Source organism: Hemicordylus capensis, chromosome 2 (assembly GCF_027244095.1).
Source record: "Hemicordylus capensis ecotype Gifberg chromosome 2, rHemCap1.1.pri, whole genome shotgun sequence".
NCBI lineage: Eukaryota > Metazoa > Chordata > Lepidosauria > Squamata > Cordylidae > Hemicordylus > Hemicordylus capensis.
Window position 1 is genome coordinate 143,648,377 of NC_069658.1, and position 15,601 is coordinate 143,663,977.

Below are 15,601 nucleotides of genomic sequence, written 5' to 3' on the forward strand. Positions count from 1 at the left end.
AGGAGCTTTCCCAGACAGCAGGCTTTACTGTGGGTTTGCTGAGAGGCTTTACTGTGCAAAAAGTTGATTTTTTTTAACCCCAGTATAAATCGGGCTACAATCTAATACACAATCAAAAACCTGAATGGTGTGTGAAGTGCTCCCTGATAGCTCACAAGGACTTCAAGGTAAATTTGGCTGATATGGGAACACACTCCCTCCATTCTGGAGGAGATGCGGACTGAAAGCCAGATGTGAAAAACTTCCAGCTGACAGCTGGGCCACACAGGCTGATGGTAGGAACTTGGTGTTCTTCTGGTGGCGCAGTGCTAAAACTGCCGCCCTGTAACCAGAAGGTTACAAGTTTGATCCTGACCAGGGGCTCAAGGTTGACTCAGCCTTCCATCCTTCCGAGGTCGGTAAAATGAGTACCCAGAAATGTTGGGGGCAATATGCTAAATCATTGTAAACCGCTTAGAGAGCTCCGGCTATAGAGCGGTATATAAATGTAAGTGCTATTGCTATTGCTTCTCTCCCTTCTCTACTCCGCAGAATGACAGGCCCTTGATGGTGTCCAAAGGGGGGGGGGGGAGTGTTGATGTAATTTTACTGTTTCTCTTTCAGGAATCTAATAAGGGCCAAAGCTCACCTTCCTCAAATGGCATTTTGTCCCTTCTATCCAGGTTTTTCTGGTGCTGCCACTGCGGGTCAGCATTAGCTGACAGGCCAGCAACATTGGCTTCACCCAGTGACTCCTCTGTGAGGTTGCTGAAAGGCAACCGAATGGGTATTATTTAGCTCTCTCCACATCTGTGTGATGAAGAGGCTCTGACGGTTCTCCACTTGTGCACTTCAGCTCTCTGTTCCCGCATGCCTGTGCCTTGGCTCATGCATGGGGATTCATACAGGTAGAAAAAGAAGAGGGTTAAGGAGCTCTTTGCCTCTCTCTTCACACTGTGGTGAAGAGGCTTTAAGAGCTTTTTGCCCATGTCTTAGTTTGTCAGGGCTACAGTAATCCAATAGCATCATGAACTTTATACTTCTCTTTCTCTCCCTCTCAGTCAGGTCTCATTATTCTCTGCCTGTTTTGAAACCATTATATCAATTGCCTGATATTTTGTTCTTGGCTGATATCTATGGCTCTTGACACCTATAGATCAAACTGAGCTGGCTGATTTCTCCACCTTCCCCATTTCCTGTGTATGTTTAAGAACGTCGCTCGCGACACAGATTGATGCCTTTAATTCCTCATAAGATATTCCTCCCATGTGTAAATTGGCTCTTATTTTTAATTAATACGTTTTGATCTTTCTGCCAGCTAATAATTATTTAAATATGAGCTTATTACCAGGGCATCCAGATTTCTAATGTGAGATCCAACAAATCTTATGCCAGGTGGTGCTAGCAGTACAAAACAGTGAGAGACAATCTGTGTCTTCTATACTATTACTGAGATGTTAGCAATTCCTTTCCGTCTTTGGAGGTAAAGCAGGAATGGTGCTAAGGTTGTGGAAAATATTCTCCACTTTCATTTTTGATCTTTGGGGTGGTGGTGTAGAAATATGTTCTAAAGCATTCCGTGCACATATTCACCTTTTTTCATTCCTGTTGGGTGCTGCTGTTTCCTCCTATGAAACCGAAGGTTGGGAAATTTAGGACTGACAAAAAGAAGTACTTCTTGACACAGCGCATAATTAACTTATGGTATTCTCTGCCACAGGATGTGGTGTTGGCCACCAGCTTGGATGGCTTTAAAAGGGGCTTAGACAAAGTCACGGAGGACACGTCTATCAATGGCTACTAGTCTGGTGGCTATAAGCCACCTCCAGCCTCAGAAGCACGATGCCTCTCAATACCACTTGCAGGGGAGCAATGGCAGGAGAGAGGGCATGCACATACCTCTTGCCTGTAGGCTCCCCAGAGGCATCTGGTGGGCCACTGTGTGAAACAGGATGCTGGATTAGATGGGCCTTGGGCCTGATCCTGCAGAGCAGTTCTTATGTTCTTATGTTAGCTGCTGCTGTTGTTTCCTCTCCCCCTAGTTTCTTCCTCCTCCTTCCTCAGTTGATCAAATGGGTGTTCTGAACTAAGTAGGAACTATGTAGTGAATGGCATGTTATGACAATATATAGCCAAACAAATCTGACTGCCTGAAATTATTGGACGACCAATGAACTCAATTGAGAGAGCGAGAGAGCGAGCAAGAATGGGCAATGAAAAGAGATATAAAGTAACAAGCAAATGTTTTTCAAGCAATACTGAAAAAGAGTAAAAGAAAGAAAGAAAAAAGGAAAGGGTTTTTTTTTTTTTTTAAATGGTCCCCAAAGATGACACATTGTTTTGGCTTTATCCTTTCTGGTACTGTTTATGTAGCACACTCCCAGAAAACGCACCATGAACTATTTGTGGACCACCACTGTTTATTAATCAACCACTTCTCTTTTGGCAGTGTGGGGTCCACTTGAGCTGCTGACAGGTTCTCTCTTGCAATAAGGAGCTTTGGAAGGTTGGCTGAAAACCTGCAAAGCAGTGCTTCTGTCGTAGTTTAGCTTCTTTGCTACTGTACAGACACTGCAGTCGAATGCTTAAATCATTGATTAATAAAGCAGAGGTCCTGCAGCTCTCTCCTGGAGCACAGTGAATTGCTTAATGGGAATCTTCATTTCCTGCTCTTTCGTCCTTCATTAGCAATTTGCTGTGTTCACAGGGAATAGTTATACCTTAATTTATAGCAAAGGTTCTAGGTCACCAGCTCAGATGCAGCACAAACCCCTTCTGGAGTGGTTGCAGTCAGTTGTATTTTAACTGCTGGTGACAAATGTCTTCGCTACATCCTATAAGTTGACGAAGGATGCATATGGCATAATAGCAGGCGGGCGGTAGTGCATGAAGCATTTAATGGACTGAGTAGAACTGAGTTCACATCCCTGCTTGGTCATGAAGCTCACTGAGTCCACTATGCCATCCATGCTCCCTCAGCCGAATCTCTCTCGTAGCAGAGTTGTGATGGTGACATGCGAGAACCACTGGACCTTCTTAGAAGATAATAAAATACAGTATGCAAATGTGATGTACAAGTATATGCAGGGTATTTGTAATATATGCACAAAAGGTATTCTGTACAAGTATATGTGCTCTCAATGATTAAAAAAAAATCTCTACTTAATTCTGAAATGTTTGCTATTTTGCATCATTTATTTTGCTCATTGGTGGCAAGGGCAGGGAACTATGCAAAATGCTAAAGAACTACTCTGTTTTATAGCCGCTTCCCTCACAAACACAAAGTAATCTTATATAGATTTAACTAAGAGTTTCTTCAGAAACAACTCCATTTTCTCCTTCTCCTCTTCCTCCTTTTTCTTGCTGACTCCACTCCCCACACTCTCTACAGGATCCCCACTGGGACAAACTTCCAAACAACAAGACATAAAATAGACTAGATAGAATCTTTTACATGCCCCTAACATCAGAAAGGCCTTACTGGATTCCCCTTTGCAAGCACTAGAATCAGTTGAATTGGGCCAAACTGGTTTGATCCGAAACGGGCCCAATTCAGCTTGAACTTGGACTGCCCCCCCCCCTTTTGGAGGGCCAGTCCGGTTTGAGCTTGAACCGGTCAAACTGGACTGGTTCAACTCAAACCTGGTTCAAGCTTGAACTGGTTCGCACGCCCCTACCAGATATGTCTCCAGCAATTATCATATGCAACGAATCCTAATCTCATAGATTTACTAGGATTCCAGTGTATCTAAAAAATAATTCTTGGCTTGATCAGCCAGAGTAGCAAAGCTACTGAAGCAGAGGGAATTAATTTAATTTCAGCCTTCTACTGCAGTTGTGCCAGGGGTGTAGCTACGATTGAGCAAGGGAGGGACAAATGTCCTTGGGCCACCTGTGAGTTGAGACCATGCCCATACCACCTCCTGAGCCCCCATGGGCATCCGCCTTCTCAGCCCCCGCTAGCCATTTGGCTGCCCATCTGCTGCCATCACTGGCCTGCCTCCCTTTGCAATGCCATGGCACAGCCCTATGATGTCACTGTGCTGGTGCCTGCGCTTGCTGGGATGGAGCAGCAAGAAAAGGCAGTGGCACAATGATGTCATTACTGTGGCCTGTCAAAGAGAGGGAGGATGGTGGCCTGAGTGGAGGGTGAGTGGCCAGATGGCATGAGTGATGGGGCCCACAAAGGCAGGTACCAGCGGCAGGGGGCACACACATCTCAAATCTCACCCCAGCAATGTCACTATGCCACTGAGTTGTGTAATATTTTGTCCAGATTCCAGAGCCCACTGAACTTGTTTAAAAAATAATAATAAAATAAATCTGGTTTCAGTCTGTCTAAAATGTATTTAGACAGTGTTAGAGTTGGTTTGTCATTTTAAAACATTACAAAGATCAAAAGCATCGTGTTGTCCAGAGTATTCAACAGTTTCGTCACGTCAGCCTAAGCGACTTGAAGCAATTATGCAATGTAATCAGGCTCTGAAAAAATGTTAAATTTGGCTATTAATTTTCATATGGGAAGCCCACTCTGCATTGTATGTGTTGGCACTCTCTGAACTGAAGCTATTTTGAATCACAATGGCACAAAAGCAAAAGTCTCTTGGGTATGTTCATAACATTTGAAAAGAGTGTGAAGCAGCTAGTGAAACTATTTCCCTAACGTTTATTTTCAAATGATTTATAAATAATTCTCTGTATTTATCATGAATGCTTGAAAAGTCCCAGTTTTTTTTCCAGAGAGTGTTGGGAAATGCTACGTGGTAGGCATGCAAAGTCTGCAGCCTTCAGGATGAAGAGCACAGAAATGAATTCCAAGGCTGAAACACTGCAGCATAATACCTTTACCAGGACCAAGAAAAGCTTTGAAAAGTAGGGAGGAGGTTTTTGAGCTGAAGAGAACTCTTCTTCAGGCTGGATGTTATTTGACATTCGAGAAATTTCGGATCAGGTTTTGGCCTCCTTTCCCCCCATTGACTTAAGTGGTTGACACTTAATTGAGGCCATTTGGGGATAACTGGCAATTGGCTACCTGACTGGGAGCTAGAATGACTATTTTTACTACGACGAATATTTATATACTACTTGTCAACAAACGTTCTTAAAGCGATTGTCAGGGAATGACGGATACGGGGCGGGAGAAAGCAGGGAAACCTACCCCGAAGTTGGGGAGAGCCTGGCCATTGTGCCATGTGCCCCACCTGCTATTCTAATTCAGGGATAGTGGTGCCATTGCAGGGGGCGATTTAGGCCCAGGATGGCCCTGACAGGGAGAAACACCCGAATCTGAGGTCGGAGCTGAGGTCTCATGTGGTCTGTGGAGACTCTCGTGAGAGCTTGGGACAAGATCTTGTTCTGGTCTGAGATCTCACAAGATTTGCTGAGACGGCCGAGAACTATGTAAGGGTAGACTGGCTGGGGATGAGGAGACAGTTACCAGTGAGGGCCTGTGTTGGCGACTGCCCTGTGAGTCGGCATAGGAGCATCACAAAAGAGGCTGTGTGAGTAAAACTAACCTCCCTAAAAGTGGTGCTCCTTTAGACTTCTGAGGGTTGTCTAGACCACTGCGGGAGAGTCATTCTTTGCCTGCCCAGCCTTTGACACGTGACAGAGGTATAGACACAAATACATACTGTAAGTAAAGTAATCAGATAACCTCCTGTGCCCAAAGGGCTCAGAGTCTAAAAAAGAAACACAAGGTAAACACCATCAGTAGCCACTGGAGGGATGGTGTACTGGGGCTGGATAGAGACTCTATGAATTAAATTCATTGGAGCTGACAGCAGGGAGAGGAGCAATGGCCTCGGGGCGCCTGAAGCCAGGTTCATAGCAAGGTTGGAGTGGGCCCTGGGACAATAAGGCAGGAGAGAGAGATCAAAGAGCAAGCTGTCACCCAGATGGCCCCTTCACTCGGGGGATCAGGGATGTTTGTCCCCTTTGTTCAATTATAGCTATGCACCTGCCTGAAGCATCACCTAGCCTCTTGGTGGTTGTCAGCATATTCTATAGCGATCCCTCTATATAAACCTGTTCCAAATATTCCATGATATTCCAGGAAACAAAACCCAAATTGGGGCTATGTGGATAGAAGCAAACTTAACTCTTAATGGCTGGGGTCACCAGGATAACTGGTTTAGCTCCCAGCTCAATGATATCCTTAAGCATACCCTTAATTTTCTTCCACAAAAGTGAATCGCTGTTCCTACATGGAAGAATCAGACACTGTATTTGGGGAACATTGTTGTAATGAGGATAAAACTTGGATAGTGGTGATCCCATTGTGATCTAACACTGGGGGTGAAGGGCACCTCTTTTTTGCAATATACAGATCCTCCTTCTGCACAAACCCACTCATCATAATGATGTGTGTTTTGCTAGTTGTAGTCAGGGTGGTGTTCAGACCCCCCCGCCCCAAACCTTCTGGGTAGGCCCTGACTTATATACTGCTGCTATCACCTATTCACAACCTGGGAAGGTTTTTTCTGACTCCTTCCCCTGAGGATATACCAGACTGAGTCAAACCCAGGGGCGTAGCTAGGGGAGAGGGGGCCTAGGTTTGCCCCTCTCTCCGGCGGTCCTTCGGAGTGAGGGAGCTAATGTTTCCAAAATTCCCACCTCAAAAAATCAGGGGCTGGGTTAGGGGGGAAAGGGAGTACATTCTGACTTCAGCTTCTGAATTAGGGTGTGGGATACTTCCTTCAGTGCCTGGAGTTCACTGTGCATCAATTTAGGAAGGGTCCAAGTTTGGAAATGTTGGCCTGGCTCCATCCCTGACAATGGCCTCAATGAGTGCAGGTGATGAGTGGAGAAATAGTTCTTTCTCCATCCCATTAATCACTGAAGTTATTGCCTTTACAGGGTGCACAGCAAGTGTCAGGGCATCTTCACTGCTTGGGACAAGAGTTGATCTGCCCATCCTTGTCTCCAAAAGAAGCCAGATTGATTCTTCCAGGAAATCCCACATGCAGGGCACGGGGGCAACAACCTTCCATGATTGTTTGCCTCCCAGCAACTGGTTTTCCGAGACATACTAAGTCACCTGGGCTAATGGTCTTCACCTAATGAACCTGTGATAGTGAATTCCATTAGTGGCTTATGTGCTGTGCACTAATGCATTGATGCTGAGGCTATCTGAAAGGCTGGCAAAGAAGAAGATTGTAAATGCTCGATCAGCCTCTGAGAGGACTGTGAAGACTAGCTCTGAGGAGAAGGCATGTGTCTCCAGCTAACTGTGAATGTTAGCTCTGAAGGGAAGAGGTTGATGATTCCTGCTAAGTGAATGTAGGTTCTGGGAGAAAGAAGGGTGACTCTGCTAACTTCGGCTGTTAGCTCTCAGGGGAGCTAACAGCACGGAGGCCAACTCTCTGCCTTCTCAGTGAGGATCAAGCTCAGTTTGGTCTTACAACAGTCTGAGGACCTTGCCAGCAGTTAACCTACCCAGATGCTGGCTACCTCCATATATACATTTTAATCCCCCTTCTCCACCAATATATTCAAAATCATATTCTTATTCTTCTGTGAGGAAAAGTTTGTTCTTTCTCTCTTAAGGATATTTTTTTTTTTTGCTACCTGCATTTATATAGTTTGTTTGTTTATTTGATGTCTGCATTTCCATTTCTAGGAAGCTGCTGTTTCAGGCTCAGACTTTTCACCCTACTGGGCCTTTCCCCCTTTTAATGTGTTTTTCGGCTGACGTTGCTACAGGCCTACATAGCCCTTTCTGCCACCACCCACCCACCCGCCATTCTCTTCTATATTTTAGTTTCTGAGAAAGAAATGAGAGGAAATGAAGGTAAATCTGGTAAATATATTTCAGGGAGTGAAAATAAGATAAAAAGTGGATTATGCTTGTTTTATTCATGAATTGTTGTGCAAAACAATTTCATCGGGCTTCAGTGCAGATTCTCTTGAATGCCTCTGCTCAGCTATGGCATATTTAGTCACATTCCATGCTGATGGTTTTGGTTCACCTAAGCTCTTGTTATTTATCTGTGGGAGAAACAACATCCCCTCCAAAGAGCCAAAGGCATGCATTTCTGGAAATACAATGCCAAGTAATAGTACTCTTGATCATATGGCTTCCCTTCTAGGAATAAAACAAAGGAACTATTCTTAGCAAATTCGTCATGTGGTAAGCAAAGTAGATACGCAGAAGTAAATGAGGTTCTGAGCACCGCTGAATGCTGCTTATGGGAAACTGATTGCTCTCTGCATAAATGTTAGAAGGAATAGTGCAGTACATTGGGGAGACTGAGGACTGTTTCACATATTATGCAGCAACCAGCCAGGGTTATGTTACCAAGGGCCCCTTCTGAGCTTATATCCATGGGAGCTGCCCCAGAAAGATGATTTTTATACCATGAAGGTGAAATTAGAAGTCCTGAATCACATGGGGGAAGCCTACGCTATCCATGCCCAAATGTCTGGGAAGGGAGGTGCTGCCGTGCAGTGGACACTGCCCATACAACCCAAGGCTCCTAACCTTTACTGCGTACAATTAATTGTACTGCATACAATTCTGGTCACCACATCTAAAGAAGGACATTGTTGAACTGGAGAAGGTACAGAAGAGGGCAACCAAGATGATCAGGGGCCTAGAGCACCTTTCTTATGAGGCAAGACTACAACACCTGGGGCTTTTTAGTTTAGAAAAAAGACGACTGTGGGGAGACATGATAGAGGTCTATAAAATCATGCATGGTGTGGAGAAAGTGGACAGAGGGAAATTCTTCTCCCTCTCACATAACACTAGAACCAGGGGTCATCCCATGAAATTGATTGCCAGAAAATTTAGGACCAACAAACGGAGGTACTTTTTCACACAATGCATAATCCACTTATGGAATTCTCTGCCACACAATGTGGTGACATCCAACAACCTGGATGGCTTTAAGATGGGTTTGGATAACTTCATGGAGGAGAGGTCTATCAATGGCTACTAGTTGGAGGGCTATAGGCCACCTCCAGCCTCAAAGGCAGAATGCCTCTGAGTACCAGTTGCAGGGGAGTAACAGCAGGAGAGAGGGCATGCCCCCAACTCCTGTCTGTAGGCTTCCAGTGGCATCTGGTGGGCCACAGTGCGAAACAGGATGCTGGATTAGATGGGCCTTGGGCCTGATTCCGCAGTGCTGTTCTTATGTTCTTAACCTTACCTTGCAGAAGTGAGCATGAATTGTCCCCTTTGCTAAGCAGGTTTGCCTTTGTTTGGGTTTGGATGGGTGCCTGAGCAATGTCAAATATTCCCCTTAGGGAATGGAGTCATAGCTCAGTGGCAGAGCATCTACTTGGCATGCAGAAGGTCGCAGGTTCAGTCGCTGGCATCTCCAGGTAGGGCTGGGAAGGACTCCTGCCTGAAATCTTGGAGAGCTGCCAATCAATCAATCAATCAATCAATACTTTATTACAGTCACAGACCAGCATAGTTTACGAACAGAAGCCCCGGAAAATAAACCAACAAGGTTATGGTACAGTGGTCAAACACATAGATCAGCTAGAGATAATTCTTAATGAACTCCTGGCGAATTTCACTGGCTATTAAACAGAATTTAGCCACATTATAAGATCTTGAGTCATTCTGGTCAGTGAAAAGATAATTGAGATAAAAAGAATCTGTGCAGCATGGATAGCAGCTAATAAAAGGAGTTTTATATTTATGCCGAATATCTTGGTAAAATTGGCAATAAAAGAGCACATGTGCTGCTGCCAGTCAGTGTAGACAATACTGAGCTAGATAGACCAATGGTCTGACTCAGAATTAAGCAGGTTCCTGTGTTCCTGTGACCTCTGCAGTGCAGAAAGAAGCTGTGCTGCAGCAGCTCCTATGCTTCACCGGTAATGTCACAAGGAGCCCTGAGTGTAGTACATTCAACAGGGAGCTATAATTGGGCTTTTTAAACTGTGTGGCCAGACACAAAATGTGCAGTTCCAGGGGGGGATGTGCCAATCCAAAACATTTGTAGTAGAGATGTGCATTAATTGCTTTTTTTGCGATTTGGTTTGAGCTCAAATCGAATCACAAAAACTTCAATTGATTTGGCAAAACTGTCGGCCATTGCTGGCCGGTTCGATGAATCGAATTAAAAAAAATTTTTTTTTGGCGGGGGGGGGGGGATGTGATTTTCCATAGGAAACAATGGGGAACTTGCATCAACCCGTTGTGATTTGGGATATGCATGTATGAATAAATGACCGGGAAGACCCGAGTTCAAATCCCCATTCAGCCATGATACTGGCTGGGTGACTCTGGGCCAGTCACTTCTCTCTCAGCCTAACCTACTTCACAGGGTTGTTGTGAAGAGAAACTCAAGTATGTAGTACACCGCTCTGGGCTCCTTGGAGGAAGAGCAGGATGTAAAATGTAAAATAAAATAAATAAAATAAAATAAAGTATGAGGCAGGAAGAGTGATTGTATATAGGATAGTTGGGTAGGATGGCTTTTCCTCCTAAAATGCTGAGGACAGACTCTGGATAGGGTGCATTTGTCCTGCCCAGCTATTGCCTTGCACACAATCATTCTCCTCGTCTCTGCAGTCTCTGCGGGATATAAAAATGTCAATAATAATAAATAGTAATAATTTAGAAAACCTGCTTTGCTGATGCACCCAATGAGCCAACTCAACACTCCAGTCCCCAGCTGAGCTTGCAAGGCGATTACTTCCCTAGTGGTCAGCGCAGTCTGGAGCTCACCTACCGCCTTCTCGAGGGGAAGAGTGGCAGGCCAAGCCTGGCTCAGGGTTGCCGTCTCAGCACACAAAGCTGTTAGGGGCAACAAAGAAAGGGTCCGGTGCCAAGACAACCTCGGCAAGGAGTGCCCAGGCCTGGTTGGATTGGTCACACACATCTCCTTGTCAGGGTGTGGATGGCCAGCTCTTGCTCCGGCAGGCTCTGAAGCAAGAGAAAGGTGGTGTTCCACCGGGTCAGAACATCCCGAGGGATCCGGTGTTCAGGGAGGCCCACTCAAGCTGCCTCTCCTTGAGCAACCGCCTACCCTTTTGGCTCCAGTGGAAGAAAGCGACCTGTTATCTTGTGGCACCTCTCCATAAGAGCAGCCATGGCAGCAGCAGGGTGGCACCCAGTGATTTCTTGCCTGGCATTAGCCCCAGAAAAGCCAAGTGCATCTCACACGACCCGGTTCAAAAGTGTGTGCTACACAATGAATGGACACAAACGGAGCCTGCTTGGCTGCCCTAGTTATGTTGGCACCATTGCCTGTCACCATGAACCCTCGGCAAAGGCTTGGCGGACCGGACAGCCATTTCCCCCTCTGGTGATCCTTGTCCACTGACCGCTCACCTGCCATGTGGCCAGTGGCCAGCACCTCCATATTTAGCGCAGCCCACCTGTGCATTGCTGCATGGGAGGAGCTTGCCACGCCACCAGCCACAGATGTCCCCTTGCCGTCCTGCACCCACCAGTGCTCCATGAGTGACAGGAAAATAGCATGCCTCCCACTGGGACTGGTCCACAGATCCATAGTTAAGTGCACGCTGGTGTCAGGTGCTGCTGCATGCACCAGCCCCAACATGGCCTCTTCCATGACTGTTACATGGAGGGCACCACCCACCTGCTGAAGGTGGTGCAGGAGGGGATATTGTAGCCAGGGGCAAGCAATTGGAGTGGCCGGCAGAAGTCACCATTCTCCCTCACCTGGAACGGCTGGTTGTCCAAAGTGATAATCTCAGCAATGGTCTGGGTCATGAGATGAGGCTCTGGGTGACCAGATGGCTTGCCCACTGACTGCACCCACTACACAGGCAACCTTCCCTGCTTGGGAGCAGGAGCACTTGCCTTGCTGTTAACCCAGGACCCACCAGGCCTATTGCTGCTAGCAGGGATAGGGACCAGTGTTCCCTCTAACAGGGATCCCCAGATGTTGTTGACTACAACTCCCATAATCCCCAAGCAAAAGCCATTGCAGGTGGGGATTCTGGGAGTTATAGTCAACAACATCTGGGAATTGCTGTTAGAGGGAACACTGATAGGGACCCCCTGGGTGATGCCATCACAGGTGCTGCAAAATCACTGTCACCCCAAGACACATAGGGCCCTTACCCCTGCTGACCTGTGTCTTGTAGTGGATGCAGACGGCATGGTGTGGGTCACCATGGCAGAGCTCAAAGTGGCGCCACGCCTTGCTGCTCTCAGCCCAGGAATATTGTTGTTGTTGTTGGTACTGGGGCTTCTGGTCTGTTCTGGAGGCCACCAGCACTCTCTGTCTGGGACCAAGAAGGTCCAGGAATAACTGGAAGGACTTCTGCCCGCTCCTCCTCAGTCGCAGATGGTGGGGTCACACTGCCAATGGGGAACGTGGAGGAGGATGCTTCTTCTCGGACAGGGGAGCACCCCCTGATTCTATCTCAGCCATCACAGGTGGCCATACTGCGGGACCAGGCTTTTCCAGGTAGGCGGAAAAGGCCCCACAGCAGTGGGGAAGACTTGGGGAGTAGGCCCCTCTCACCATCGCGGACCATGACCAGCAGCATCACCCCTCCCTCTGCCTGGCAATCTGCTCCTGACACTGTTGAGTCCCGCCTGCCAGGGAAGGCTTGCGCCCTCCTAGCTAGTCTGGGTAAGGCCTGACTCTTGCCCTCTATTTGATTATGCCAATTAATAAAAGACAAGAAGGAGATTCTGGTCAGTATCTTTTATTTGGCCAAGCAAAGCTACTGGGTGCGCACCCCAAGAAGTGGCACACCCCTACAAGCAATCACAGTCACTTTTATAGCATTCGGATAAACAAGCATTAGCCCTCCCAGTTCCTTTCTGCTAATCAATGCTATTGGCTATATTCAAACAAGTTGTTTCTCCAAACATGTTATCACACCACCTGTTCTCCACTTCCCGTTTTCCCTATTGTGGTTTCGCAAACTCAAGTGTTTCTCAAGTGCTAGCATCCTGCTCCGTCTAGCCAATTGTCTGTGGTTTTGACACAGAAATACTTCTAGAGACATTTAGAAACTCCCTTGCTTGCATTTTATTCCTTCATCATTTATTCCCCAATAGCTTAAAGCAGTTTTACAAAAGCAAGATGGCATCAGTTATGCTAAGAGTAAAACACAGCTTTTTTTGCAACCCCAATAACACTGTCTCTCATCCTCCTGGATACCTTGGTGTTGGGGGTTTTAAATTTTTTTAAATCCTAACTCTGATGGGGGAGGGGGAGGAGAAGAAGCATTTTGAAGGGAGTTTGGGCCCGGGGGTGGTCTATTTATGCTCTGTGTGCCAAACATAGTGCTGTCTATAGCACTGTGGTGTACACACAGAAGCTAGAAAAATTAAATCTCCCCAAATAAAGAAGCAGGCTTTATTTGGGTGGCCAGGCAGGCAGGCCCAGGCCACCACCACCAGTCTCTGCTCTCCACTGCTGCAGGCGCTCTCTGATCCTTTTCTCCTGAGGCCCAAAATGGCTCTCTGTCTCCAAGCAGCCCCTTAAATACATTTTGAAAATCCCTCCTTTGGCCTCTCCCATCCCTGCTCCCTCCCTGGAGCCAATGGGAGGCACAGTCACTCATGTTAACACTGGATTTGAATGACAACAAGCCAAACAAGAAGCAAGAAATCAATTCACGTTTAAGCTGAAACTTAATACTGATGGTGTTTTTAAACCTGACTTTTAACTTGTTTGCTTAATTTAGTTAATTTTATTACTTTTATTGTATATTGTATCTATTTTATTGTTGTGAGCCGTCCTGAGTAGTAATGTACTGGAGGGGCAGGGTATAAATATTTTAAATAAATAAATAAATAAATAAGATCTCAAGCCAATCGGAAGCCAGTGACAGAAAACCAACCAGTCAGGGAAAAACACGGAGACAAAATGGCACCTGCACTCAAATTGATTCGAGCTCGAATTGGGGGTGATTTGATTAGACCTCGAATCAGGTCCTTCATTTTAGGGGTGATTCAATCTAACCTTGAATCACTCAAAACACCCCAATTTGAGCCTGAATCTATTCGAGTTGGATTGTTTTGCACATCTCTAATTTGTATTGCTTAAAAAATTCACATTAGGAACATAGGAACATAGGAAGCTGCCATATATTGAGTCAGACCATTGGTCTATTTAGCTCAGTAATGTCTTCACAGACTGGCAGTGGCTTCTCCAAGGTTGCAGGCAGGAATCTCTCTCAGCCTTATCTTGGAGATGCCAGAGAAGGAGCCTGGAACCTTTTGCTCTTCCCAGAGTGGCTCCATCCCCTGAGGGGAATATCTTATAGGGCTCACGCGTCTAGTCTCTCTTTCATATGCAACCAGGGCAGATCCTGCTTAGCTAAACGGACAAGTCATGCTTGCTACCACAAGACCAGCTCTCCTCATGATACAACATTGTATCACATTGGCTGATGTAAAAGCACCCTAAAGCCCATTTCCCCTTTACAAATAGCCCCTATCCCATATGGATATTTTTCAGATATGGAAGAGTCTGGTCTCTCTAATTTTCTATGGGTCACCAAAAAGAGAAAAGACTCAGAGATTCATTTATATACTGTTAGAAGTAGTATTTTACATTGTTGGGATAAATATCAGAACAGAATAAATCGAATGGTTTCTCCTTTGATATCAATTTCAAATGGATATTTTCATGAAGAAGAAGGACTTGGGAAATATGGATTATGGGCAGAAAAATCTTGTACTTTTGCAGAATTTATTAGTTGATAATGTGAAACTGAAACCTATTCAAATGCTTACGAAGGAGTCCATTCAAAAACCTCCCTGGTTTCAGTATATTCCAGTGGGTTCAATTGTTCAACATGAATTACATCAACAAGAAGGGGAATTTAGGGATCTGATTGATTTTGAAAAAATTAATTCCAAAAAATCCTGATCATTTGCTTGGTACAGTCTATAATTTGTTATTGAAATATGATACTGAAACAGAAGAAGTAAAGGTGTGCATGATTAGATGGATGCAGAATATAAATAAAACAATTGGTTTTAGTGATTAGGAATATCAATGGAAGAAAGGTATTAAATTTACCCTCAGTAATAATTTGCGGGAGAATTGGTATAAAAATTTTTTTGGTGGTATGTGACTCCTATGACTATTCATAAAATTGATAGTAGTTTCCCAAAAGAGTGCTGGAAATGTAACCATCACAAAGGGACATTTTATCATATGTGGTGGATATGCAATACCGCCTAATCATTTTGGAAACAAATACATTGCAAAATGGAGCAAATTTTATGTATCAAATTTCCTTTTCTACCAGAAATCTTTCTTTTAAGTTTGACAAAATCATATATTCAGGTGAAGTATACTGAACTTTCTCTATATATGATCACGGCAACTAGGATTCTTTATGCTGCCAACTGGCATTCTTCTATAATCCCCTCTTTAGCTGATTGGTTTTTTAAATTATGGGACTATGCCTCTGTTTCCAAAGTTTCGGCTTATGTGACTAACTCTTCATCAGAATCCTTTTTATTAACTCGGGAACCTTTCATAAAATATAATGTTCAACAAGGTCATTGTTTGTTTCCAAGATCTGGTTTTGATCTGTGATCTATGATTTCGTGATTGAAATCCAGTTGGTGGAAGTTGTCTGTCTTGTTATTTTTTTTATTTCTCTTAATACTTTATCCAGACAATTGATTCTTGGCATAAAACTTTGTATGCTTTGA